Source organism: Adiantum capillus-veneris, chromosome 29 (genome assembly GCF_014529385.1).
Source record: "Adiantum capillus-veneris isolate H3 chromosome 29, ASM1452938v2, whole genome shotgun sequence".
NCBI lineage: Eukaryota > Viridiplantae > Streptophyta > Polypodiopsida > Polypodiales > Pteridaceae > Adiantum > Adiantum capillus-veneris.
This window is the reverse complement of record NC_140959.1, coordinates 111,838,357-111,848,541: the sequence shown is the minus strand read 5'-3', so window position 1 is coordinate 111,848,541 and position 10,185 is coordinate 111,838,357. Positions and strand designations below refer to the sequence as shown.

General features: G+C 43.1%; 1 pseudogene across 1 annotated transcript; it reads left to right on the top strand.

Annotated features, from left to right (window-relative positions):
- Nucleotides 1–295: 295 nt before the first annotated feature.
- Nucleotides 296–2,571, top strand: LOC147419765 (11S globulin seed storage protein Ana o 2.0101-like; annotated as a pseudogene). The gene is made up of 5 exons (XR_015187167.1): nucleotides 296–697; nucleotides 786–1,006; nucleotides 1,167–1,559; nucleotides 1,681–1,898; nucleotides 2,025–2,571. The product of XR_015187167.1 is annotated as an 11S globulin seed storage protein Ana o 2.0101-like (transcript).
- The last annotated feature ends 7,614 nt before the right edge of the window (nucleotides 2,572–10,185 follow it).

The following is a 10,185-nucleotide window of genomic DNA, read 5'->3' as shown; positions in this document are numbered from 1 at the left end:
GCGCCCAACTTTCCCTCCCTTGATATTGCTGTTAGGGCTTCTTTCAGTACCCACGTAGCATGTAGAGGCACCACGTCACAATATAAATCATATAAAACTTTAACAATTATATTAAAAGGAAAATTTGAGTTTTAAAAAAGAGAGTTGCATGTCATGAAGAGCGGACTTTTCCAAATTGAGAGCAGAGGCCGCGTATCGACACTGCGCACGGCATGCTGTTTCCAAACTCATCTTCCAGCTGCGTGCTACTATAAAAGGCGACCACTGCACTCCTGCTTTCATGCGTATAGCTAGCAGAGTGAAGCTGTGCCCACTAGATCAGTTGTAGCTATGGCGCGCGCAGGGAATCTAGTGCTTAGTCTTCTTCTGCTCCTTGGTCTCTTGACCACCTCCTTTGCCTCTTGCGAGGTTAGTCGTGGTGGCAGGGAGATGGAGCCTCGTGAGCGCGAGGAAGAGGAAAGGGGAAGACGTCGTCATCGTGGCCGCGAGGAGAAAGAAGAGCGTGGCTATCCTCAAATCGAGCTCGGCCGGCCTCGCAAACAGCTTCAGTCAGAGGGGGGACGTCTTCGTGTTTGGAGTGAAGAGATCGATGCCATTCGCAATGCGCATGTGGGCATAGCGGAGCTTGAGCTGGAAGAGAATGGGTTGCTGGTGCCGCAGTATTCGGATGCAGACAAGATTGCTTATGTTTTGCAAGGTCCTTTTTAATATTACCTTTGTAGTTTGTGATTAATGGTCTCTCTTGCTTAGCTCTTGCGGAATGGTAATTGTAATTTGCAGTGCAGGGTCCGGTAAAATGGGCGCTGTCATCCCTGGTGCTGAGAGCGAGTATCGGCGAACTTACATTCGGAAAGTGCAGCGGGGGGATGTCGTTGCCCTGCCCAAGGGAACCGTTTACTGGTGGTATAATGATGGCAATGAGCGTCACCGCGTTCTATGCGCAGGCGATACCAGCTAAGAACGCGCAGGCGATACCAGCTACGGAGCCAATCCAGGGCGCTTTCATGTAATTAGCAAGCCCCGTGCGAGCACTTAGGCATTAGCCAGTGCTATATGAGATCTGGATATTGTGAATGAATTATAACATGATTAGTTATTTACTGCTGGTAAAAGTGGAATCAATGAAAAAGTGCTGTTAAATGATAAGAGTGGACTTTTGTATGCAGCAATTTGGACTTGCTGGTAGCAAGCAGGCCAGGTTTGGATCTGTGCTTCATGGATTCAGCAAAGACACTCTCGCCACCGCATGGGGCGTCGACGAGCAAACGATCCAGTCTCTCCTTGAGCGCCAAAATGAAGCAGGCATTGTGAAAGCGAAGCAAAAGATCCACTTCCCACAGATACCTGAGAGGCGCAGCCGGAGAGAGGAAGAGGACGAGAGAAACACCTTGAAGGAAACTTCAGGCCCTTTCCACTTCGAGGAGCTTAAGTACAGCATAAGGGATGAATTTCCGGACTTCTACGTAAAAAATGGTGGAGCTCTCAATAGGGTCAATTGCCATAAGCTGCCTGCTTTGCATCAGATTGGATTTAGCGCGGTCAAGGTTTCCTTGGAGAAGGTAATTATTAAATAGCTTTTAAGTTTTGTTTTAATTACAAAGCGATTAGATACTTAAAAAGGATTAAGACGGTGATTAATAAAGAATTGACAGTCTAATGTTGAATTCTGGCTTCCATCAGAATGCAATGATGGCGCCTTCGTTCGTGCGCAATGGGCACCAAATTTTCTACTTCATTCGAGGGAACGGGCGAGTGCAAGTGGCGAGCGGAGACGGGGAGAATGTGTTCGATCAAGAAGTGCGCGAGGGCACTGTGCTAGTTATTCCTCAGTTCTTCCCTTCAGTGAAAATTGCAGGGGACCAAGGACTGGAATGGATCGAGCTAGTTACATCATCAAGGTTTGTTTTGAACATTGCTGACATCATGTCCATGTAGTCGTGGCCATCATGTTGTTGCACAGTGTTCAATGATAATGCATGCATTTACTTAGTGCATCCAGCTTGATATCCTGAATGTTTTTGCAGCCCTCGCACCACCTTCCTGGCAGGCAAGAACTCAGTCTATCGTGGTATCCCCAAGCAAGTCACCGCTGCCGCCTTCAATGTGGATGAAGAGCAGCTCAGAGAACTTGGCAGGGATGAGGAGGTCTTCTTCCCCCCCTCCAAAAGAGGTGGACGGGGTGGCCGGGGCAATGGGAGATACAAAAGCGTAAGCAAAAAGGAGAGCGAAGAGCAGCAGAAACGACGTGAAGATGAAGAGCGGAGGAGACGGCCGGAGGAGGAAGAGGAGAGGCGCAGGCGTGAAGAAGAGCGCAGGAGGGAGGCGGAGGCGCGAGGAGGAAGAGAGAAGGAAGCATCAACGTGAGCTGCCAGCTTGGGCCCTGGCTTCTCTTGAGGTGCTATGAAGAATGTAGACAGCAGTAGTCGGGTGTCATGTGTGTCGATGTCGATAAATAAGAGCTGCAACAGGAGCTTACCTTCCGGCCTTCCGGCCACTTTTTGCTTGTATTTCATGCTCGCGGCGCAGCAAAGCAAATACATAAAATAAGAGAATTCATTGACAGTTTTGCAAGCCTGCGTCTCAATTTAGTGTTTTTTGTACCATAAATGTTTGATGCACAGGGTTTCACTTCCAATATATGTTTTTTGTGCTACTGACCAGACTTTACTTTTTAAGGAGTAATTTTTTCTAATTGGTTGTCAATTGGTTGACCTCTTGTCTCTCATCTCACCCCCAAGGCTACTACCAGTAGGAGCCATTGGGCCTTTGACTATTGTCTTGGTCGATGCAATACGAGTCGGGAGTATGCCACATCTTAAATCCATCGTACTTTGGCTAGCTACCATTTTTTAGTAGAAAAGTTTCTAGCTAGCAACAAAGGGCCTTCAAGCCTTAAAAGGGTACATAAATGCTTTTACTCAGAACTTAGCTCCCCGAGTCAGGTTTTCAGACTCTTTCTAGGAGCCTCCCCTTTCTAGGAGCCTCCCCTGGCATTAATATTATTGTGACCAAAATAGCGACCTTAAAAAGACTGTGGAATGGTAGGATGGAAGTTTCTGACATGCTCGGGTACCTTCCTCATCACACAGTGTAATTATAGAGCCCGAGAGCTCAAGTATTGTGCCAAATATCGACGGGGCTCTAGTGACTATTGTACCATCATGATATATAGCCCCACTCGTTAGCCAAGCTTTATATTGCTTCTGTGCCTGTGTGCTTGAGTATGTGTTTTGCATTTTGTAGTGTCCGAGCTTATCACGATGGTGTTTATTGGTGTTGGTGTGGGCAAGGCAGAGGTGGGACGTTGGAGGAGCAGTAGATGCACATATGGCCACAATGGTTTTTGATTATCTGTAGCATGTTTAGGACCCAGAGGATGGTAATGGGTACAAAGACGGCATGGCCGCACTAAATAAGCCGGAGCGAGCACAGACCGTGGTGCAAGCAAGCAGCATGGAAGAGCATGCAGGATCTCATGATTGAATACATATTTTTTGTTGAAAGGTTGCATCCACAAATTAGGAGACCTGCAAAGACAATTACCTTGCAAGATGGCACATTTATCTATCCGGAGGTTTCAGCCTGCATTTTATCCATTGCCTGCTATCAATATCTCTTATATCCATTCTTGACTTCCCAATCCAGACTCCAAAAGACTAATGGGTGACTTGATGGACTACTCGACGAACGAGAGGTAGCACAAGTTTTTTTTTTTTGGTTGAAAAGGTGGAAAGTTAAATTAAGAAAATAAAAGGTACAAATTTTCCTCAAGAAGGGGGAGGGAAACCCCGGCTAAAAGTAAGGAGGGAGTCACACATCCATAAAGGGGAACATTCATCATGGGTTATCTTCCTACCAAAGACAGGATGGACTCCAAGCATAAACTTTTGGCATCCATAAAGGGGAACATTCATCATGGGATATCTTTCCACCAAAGAAAGGATGGGACTCCAAGCATAAACTTTTGGAGTTTACATAACATTTGGCCATTAGAGAATACCATTGATATCCACATTTTTGCATTCCCCCAGTAGGAGCTCTTTCCATGTAAAGGGAAATGCATTTTCCTCCAAAGATCTGGCGGAGCAAGGCTCAATTCTTTCGGTAGTGAAAAGAGAGGTGGATGATTGATTCAACCATGCAGATGCCTGATTTAATACCAAACCTAAGCCTATTTAGAGGCTATGGTGAAGGATGAGCTATGGAGAGTGTTTTGTTTGATAGCAATAGTGAAGGGCCACACACATTGAAATCTGCGTCGTCACTGCCTAGCACTCCAATTTAGCCCCCACCTTGAGCTGAGCTTTACTTTTAGAGACTAGTTGACAACTGGAGATATATTTGCGCACAAGTTTTCATCAATGTAAAAGGAGCATTGTATGAGGTGATATCCGGAAGTTTTTGGTACTTTTGAATCTTGAAGCTTAGAAAATTAGCAAGCAAAAGAGAGTTGAAAATGGTTAGCAAGAATTTCTTTAAAAAATAAAAAGTTGTCCCTTACACATGATGCTTCCAACATCTAATAATACCCTTTTTGAAGATGATATGATCCCGATCCCTTCTAGAGATATCAGTCCCATCTGAGCTGACATGATGTCCATACAATAAGGAGTCTTCTAAGAATTCTCTAGAACACAAGGTCCAAAGATGGTTTCCATTTGTGTTTCAGAGAAAACTATGCATTCCATAAGCTGCAAATGAGGGTAGATCCTATAGGTTTGATTGGAGTAGGTGCAATAATGAGATCCATCGGGTGCAGCTCTTTCCAAGCTTTATACTTGCAGGGAGAACTTACTCACATTATTTTTAATTAGCATTGCTTAATAATCATCATAGGTTGCAGCTCTTAAAATCCATTTAGCTGCCAATTTGGTCGCTTGAGCCTCCAAGTGAAGTATACCAAGTCCTCCATTACTTTTGGGTGAGGAAGAGATGTTCCAGGAAACTTTGGGGACTCTATTGGCAAAGTTACTGCCTCCCCACAAAAATATTATAGCAAGGCCTATTGCCTTATTCAAATCGCTTTTTGCAAGTTTCCAACAGGATATATAAAAAATTAGCAGAGTATAATGAATGTTGCGTAGACTGCCAACAAAAAATTTTCATCTTGGATTTCTCAAGAACCCAATTTCATATTTGTGCCATTGATACATGGAAGACCATTGAGATGCCTAGAAGTCTTACAATTTTTCCGTAATCTTTTGGCATCCAGCTATTATTAGAATTTCAGTAGTCTATCCTGCTGAAACTCTAAAGGCAGGTTTAGTATGGATGATGCAAGATCCACTGGCTAGAAAAGAAGTTTGTAGACAATCCTAGAGAAGCTGCATTGATTACTCCTCACTCGTGACTATTTTAAAGAATATGTATAATCTACAAATTATTGTAGACATAGATTTGAGGGAGAACCAAGAATTTGGATCTCTTTAATCAAACCATTTTCAAGACAATCCTTTATGAGGCAACCCAGTAGTATACCCAACCAGTCAGTGCAAGCAACCTCATCTTCTATGTCTGACTCAACCTCATCATCACTGCTACAATCATCACTTGTAACATTTAATGGCCTAAAAACTTGTGTGTAGCGGAAATTAGCATGAACATAGTGGGCATTTCATTAAAATAGATTCCTAATGAGAATTTCAAGAGTGCTTGGGTGGAGAGAGCAACAAAAATCATAACACCTAGTTAGATAGCATGAATAATACTTTCAAAAGAGAGAGAAATTATGCTATTGACAACAGTTGAGGACCGGATTTGCATGGAGCCGGTCCCCCCTCCAAAAGGCTTTGTATTATGGTTTCTCCCATCAAGAGAGACATTTTACAATACAATTCTTTGTGTTCCTTCAAGACTAGCTAGTGCAATGAAGATGAAAGCTTCATGCACTAAGAAAAACACTTAGCAAACACAACATCAATTGTCCCCAGTCTCAGACCCAAGACCTCACACACCTTCGAAGATGGTGAGAGCTAGCAGGGTATGAGAGTAGATTGAGAGGAAGTAGGAGTATCTTACGAGAAAGATGTACATCTCCTCACATAATCACTCATATTAGCATAGCTTAGCTTAGTAATTAGCTTGGTAGAGGAGATGAGCATGAATTGAAGCTTGGCTCTTGGTTGGATTTGCATCCACATGCCAAGAGTATGTCGATGTAGGCTTCTATCTCACAAGCTTGGAGTAGGTGATGAGCTCTCCATTAAAGCTTGGGAAGAGATAGTCTTCTTTTCTTCACACATGAGATTGTGTGAGTGTGTGTGTGTGTGATAATGCCTTGCAAAAATCAGCCCCCTCTCTCTCTTGGGCGAGCAATAAAGGGTCTTCAAGCCTTAAAAGGGTACATAAATGCTTTTACTCAGAACTTAGCCATATTTTGCTTCCCGAGTCAGGTTTTCAAACTCTTTCTAGGAGCATATTAAGAGCACCTGCATTGAGTAGTTTGTGACAATAGAGAAATAATAGCTTGCTAGCCACGGTGCCAACTTATGCTTCCCCTTGCATTAATATTGTGACCAAAATAGCGACCTTAAAAAGATTGTGGAATGGTAGGATAGAAGTTTCTGTCATGCTCGACATACTATCGGTACCTTCCTCATCATAGAGTGTAATTATAGAGCCTGGGAGCTCGAGTATTGTGCTAAATATCGACAGGGCTCTAGTGACTATTGTAACATCATGATATATAGCCCCACTCGTTAGCCAAGCTTTATATTGCTTCTGTGCCTGTGTGCTTGAGCATGTGTGTTTTTCATTTTGTAGTGTCCCAGCTTATCACAATGGTGTTTATTGGTGTTGGTGTGGGCAGGGCGGAGGTGGGACGTTGGAGGAGCAATAGATGCACATATGGCCACAATGGTTTTTGATTATCTGTAGCACGTCACTATGAAAATCTCCAAGTGTTTACCGTGTTGTTTTACTGCGTTTTGTAGAGAGGTGGTGTAAATTCAATGAGAGAAACAAAAGAGAGGGGGGGGGGGGGGGGGGGGGGGGGGGGGAGGGTTTTGTGTTTAAAGTATTATCACGACTGTATCCGCTGTTATTATCGGTATTATTACCGCCGTTATTATCGCGTCCATTTTCGGCGTTATATCCGCTGCCCAAATTTAGTAGCGCCTAAATTTCAAATTCTGATTACCGCCCCCCCCCCCCCCCCCCCCCCTCGGAAGAGCTGTTGGCCTCTCTTTACCTCTCTCTATTTTTCGCTCTTCTTCCACCAACACCGTTTAGACGAGGCGGCGATAGACCTGCAGAAAGTCTTTCTTCCTCCAGCCTCGTCTGAACCCAGCCTAAGATTACCCTTGTTTACAACTAAAATAATCATTGTCAATTGATTAACATAATTGAGCATATTCTCAAATCTAAAGAGAGAAAGAGGAGGGAGAGAGAGGTGAATGGATTACACGATCAAAAAACTTCATAACTACAAAATGTTTATGAATCATCTTCCAAAAGATCTCTACATGAAGCATCATGATATATAGCCCCACTCGTTAGCCAAGCTTTATATTGCTTCTGTGCCTGTGTGCTTGAGCATGTGTGTTTTTCATTTTGTAGTGTCCCAGCTTATCACAATGGTGTTTATTGGTGTTGGTGTGGGCAGGGTGGAGGTGGGATGTTGGAGGAGCAATAGATGCACATATGGCCACAATGGTTTTTGATTATCTGTAGCACGTCACTATGAAAATCTCCAAGTGTTTACCGCGTTGTTTTAACTGCGTTTTGTAGAGAGGTGGTGTAAATTCAATGAGAGAAACAAAAGAGAGGGGGGCCGGGGGGGGGGGGGGGGGGAGGGTTTTGTGTTTAAAGTATTATCACGACCGTATCCGCTGTTATTATCGGTATTATTACCGCCGTTATTATCGCGTCCATTTTCGGCGTTATATCCGCTGCCTAAATTTCAAATTCTGGATTACCGTCCCCCCCCCCCCCCCCCCCCCCCCCCCCCCCTCCCCCCCTCAGAAGAGCTGTTGGCCTCTCTTTACGTCTCTCTATTTTTCGCTCTTCTTCCACCAACACCGTTTAGACGAGGCGGCGATAGACCTGCAGAAAGTCTTTCTTCCTCCAGCCTCGTCTGAACCCAGCCTAAGATTACCCTTGTTTACAACTAAAATAATCATTGTCAATTGATTAACATAATTGAGCATATTCTCAAATCTAAAGAGAGAAAGAGGAGGGAGAGAGAGGTGAATGGATTACACGATCAAAAAACTTCATAACTACAAAATGTTTATGAATCATCTTCCAAAAGATCTCTACATGACTGCCAACAAAAAAATTTCATCTTGGATTTCTCAAGAACCCAATTTCATATTTGTGCCATTGATACATGGAAGACCATTGAGATGCCTACAAGTCTTATAATTTTTCCGTAATCTTTTGGCATCCAGCTATTATTAGAATTTCAGTAGTCTATCCTGCTGAAACTCTAAAGGCAGGTTTAGTATGGATGATGCAAGATCCACTGGCTAGAAAAGAAGTTTGTAGACAATCCTAGAGAAGCTGCATTGATTACTCCTCACTCATGACTATTTTAAAGAGTATGTATAATCTACAAATTATTATAGACATAGATTTGAGGAAGAACCAAGAATTTCGATCTCTTTAATCAAACCATTTTCAAGACAATCCTTTATGAGGCAACCCAGTAGTATACCCAACCAGTCAGTGCAAGCAACCTCATCTTCTATGTCTGACTCAACCTCATCATCACTGCTACAATCATCACTTGTAACATTTAATGGCCTAAAAACTTGTGTGTAGCGGAAATTAGCATGAACATAGTGGGCATTTCATTAGAATAGATTCCTAATGAGAATTACAAGAGTGCTTGGGTGGAGAGAGCAACAAAAATCATAACACCTAGTTAGATAGCATGAATAATACTTTCAAAAGAGAGAGAAATTAAGCTATTGACAACAGTTGAGGACCGGATTTGCATGGAGCCGGTCCCCCCTCCAAAAGGATTTGTATTATGGTTTCTCCCATCGAAAGAGACATTGTACAATACAATTCTTTGTGTTCCTTCAAGACTAGCTAGTGCAATGAAGATGAAAGCTTCATGCACTAAGAAAAACACACTACAAGAGGCTATTCATATTAGCGACGCTCACACAGCGACGCTCAAAAAAAAAATCCCGGCGTCGCTATGAGCGTCGCAAATTTCTTTGTAAATTTGCGACGCTCATAGCGACGCCGGCTGGGCTAAAAAAATAACCGAGCGCGCCCAAAGACTCAGATCTCAGATCTGAGTTTTTCGGCGCCCTCAAGCAATGAGCAGGTAACGCTCTCTCTCTCTCTCTCTCTCTCTCTCTCTCTCTCTCTCTCTCTCTTTTTCTTCTCCACACACACACACACACACGAGGAGAGGAAGGAGAGCCAGGTATGCTCCTTCCCTCTCCTCATTCTCATGTTCCCTTCCCCTCTTTCTCTCTCCCTCTCTCTCTCTCTCTCACACACACATACACACACACATAGTGTTTTTGAGAGAGAGAGAGAGAGAGAGAGAGAGAGAGAGAGTACAAACATAAACAAAAACGCACACACACATACATAAACAAAGAATGCACACACACATTGAGAGAGGAAAAGAGAGAGAGAGCATGCATAAACAAAAAACGCACGCATTGAGAGAGGAAAAGCGAGAGAGAACATGCATAAACAAAAAACGCACACATTGAGAGAGGAAAAGAGAGAGAAAACATGCATACGATCCAAAAAAAGGCACACATATTGCGAGAGAAAGAGAGAGAAACTAATTTAACGTCGTAGGAAACTAATTAAAATTAAAAGACCTAAAGATCTAGCCGACGAGGAGGTGAACTCAAGACCTATTATTCAAGAGGAAAATGGCATAATCAATCTATCATACTTGGCATGGGTGATAGAAAGGTTATACCATTTATCTCTTTTTATTGGCACACACATCCACACGCGCACACACACAAGAAGAAGAGTGTTATAACGTCGTAGAAAACTATCCTAAAAGACGTTAAAGATTAGGTTAGATGTAGACTTACGTTAAATTAGATTTAGGTTTATTTAAGTTAAATTAGATTAGATTTAGGTTTATTTTTAACTAGATTTATGTTTATTTACGCTAGATTTAGATTTACGTTATATTAGATTAGATTTAGGTCTCCATAGACTGCGATGCCTGCATGAAGCGGGTGAGGAAAGCCCTCA